Raw genomic sequence first — 2,684 nt, 5'->3', positions numbered from 1 at the left:
CAGCCATTGTTTAGCCTTTAAATAGCCATTTATTGTTGACTCTCTCTATTTTTACCTCCAGTAGTACGATTTCTGAAATATATATGAAATAAAACACCTTTTTTAAGTTAATAGGGTCAATTCTTACAGTTAGAGTCTTTCCTCCATATGGGCGGTTCTTGAAAAGGGCCAACGGGGCCAGTGCCCCTGTAGAGCTGGTCCTGGCCCCTGTTCTAGTCCTGAAAATATACTGAAAACATACACAGCATAAAAGGAAATCTAAGAAAGTCGTTATTTTTCTTAAAACTGAGTTCATTTTACCTTTGCTTGAGCAGATAACTGAGACAGTTTTCCAATAGAACAATATTTATGTTTAAAAAAAAGACAAAATAACTTCCTTAAGCCGGGTGTACACTGTGGGATACATGAGAGAATTTTCTGATCAGCCCGACTTTCAGCCTGATTGTGCATCCTGTAGTGTATAGGGAGTAACGAGGGGTGATCAGCCTCTCACAACCACCTCCTGATCAGGAAACGTGAGGTCGGGGGAAAATCAAAATTTTTTTATATTTTTAGTTGACCATCGTGGGCAAATCACTCAGTGCGCAAACAAGGATTCTTCTTCTTCTTCCTCTCAGATGAAAACACAGCAGCATGGCAGGGGTGCGAGTGAAATGGAGTTCTTTCTGTAAAATTGACAGACAATTGTAGCCACATTTGCTCAGCCATGTCTTTGTCCAAATACATAGTTGCCTCTTTTTTTTTTAGGGCTTTCAGCACAAAATTGCACAAATTGCCAAGGCAGCGTGTTTCACTCTCACACTGTTCGACGAAACCACAGGGTTTCGTCATACAGTGTGAGAGGTAGCTGGGTGCAACGATTAAAACAAATCACACAATGTATGCCTGGCTTTATTTTAATTCAAGAGCATCTAAGTCTTTTGTATTAAAGGCAAAAATAATAATTCATTTAGTAGATCATCTTATTTTCTTGCTCAAATTACAGGGAATTACACTTATTTTAAGCAATCTTAACATTTCTTGTATCAGTTTTTCCAGTGGTGTACTAAATAGATTTCTTAAAATGACCTCGCGAAAGCCGCCTGGGATAAGCATGACAGAAAAGGGATGGATGGATGGATGGATGGATAGATGGATGGATGGATGGATGGATGGATGGATGGATGGATGGATGGATGGATGGATGGATGGATGGATGGATGGATGGATGGATGGATGGATATGTGCTGACAGAGGACACAGCAACTCGTCCAAATTCACTTCAAACTATGAATAATTAGAAATTACAGTTACAATTAAGTAATAAAGCTTCCCCCAGCCAGAGGAGCAATCCTGACTATAAATTTGCTTCCCCCACCACAGCATTGTCCTCTGCTTAATGAACATGCTTATACACACAACATCTTTTTAGCAAAATAAAGGAGCAGAGGACAAGTCCCAATAATTTGCAGCACGTATTTATTTGTGCTTCTATTTTCTATTAATTATTATTTGAAATTCCAATCTGTATCTACCCAACATAATTCAACTCTAGATATTCTGCTATGGATTATGGTTAGTATACCACACAAGAATGTCAGTGTACAAAGCCTCATAGACCCCTGCCACTCTCTTATCACAGCACCTCCTTTTGGGTTACACTGACTCCCCCTTTACTCCAAAACACAAGATGCTGGTTCTTACCTGTAGGGCACTAGATGGACAAACATGTCTGAAATGTTATTATCTATATATCACTGTGACATCCAAGAGATGCTGTGATCAGGGCGTGCTGCAGGGTATGAGGTTGAAAAGCTTTTTAAACTACAGCATCAGAACTTTTCCCCATTAAGTTTAAGACCCATTGACTCTGTTAATAAAGAAGAGCATGTGTTGTTATAATGCTAAAAGTTTATTCTCTGATAATATCTACTTTATGCCTGTGTGATTTAGAAATATGATGTCAAATATAACTGTTTTACTGCTGCAATATTTATTATCTCGTTTTTACAATGATGAATACAACAATAATAATAATTTGGTTTGATGTTGTAAAACTAACACTGTATAGCAATCTGAATATAGTATCTCATGGTGAAAGTAGCAGCATGTGGCTATGGTGGACTTTTTTCCTCCCTACTGTCGCTGCATGCATGTTCGGCATGACAGACTGCTGATGCAAGTGGCCTACTGACGCCACATGCTGATCCAGCAGGAGTGAATCTAGCAACAAATCGAAGCAGTCAACTTGGACTTCTTTGATAGAAACCAATCTATATGAGCTGATTGAATTGTCTCTGTAAAGTGCCTCGAGGTGTCATGTGTTGTGAATTGCCCCAATGTACATAAACTGAACTAAATTGAAACTGAATAGATCAAAGCATTCACATGTGTTCAAATTGATGCACTGAGAAATTGTGAGGCTTGAAAACTGATGTGCAACGATGCTCTCTATTCATCATCAGGTAGTTTTTGTGACATAACCATGAAAAAAAGATTTCCGTTTGAAGAATGATGACTTGGAGCTCCAACTGCAGCTAAATGGTTTCAATTTGTACGTTTGCATTATTTCAGTTTATAAAAAGTCATCTAAAAAAAAAAAAATAATTTTTCATTTATCACAATTATGCACTTATTTTTCTCGCCATAAAAAAATCAAAACAATCAAAAAAAAAAAAAAATTCACTGAAGTATGAAGTGTATCT

This window comes from Cyprinodon tularosa, unplaced genomic scaffold (genome assembly GCF_016077235.1).
Source record: "Cyprinodon tularosa strain WSP-4 unplaced genomic scaffold, ASM1607723v1 ctg102, whole genome shotgun sequence".
Lineage (NCBI taxonomy): Eukaryota > Metazoa > Chordata > Actinopteri > Cyprinodontiformes > Cyprinodontidae > Cyprinodon > Cyprinodon tularosa.
The sequence above is the reverse complement of the archived record's forward strand: the minus strand, read 5'-3'. Positions refer to the sequence as shown.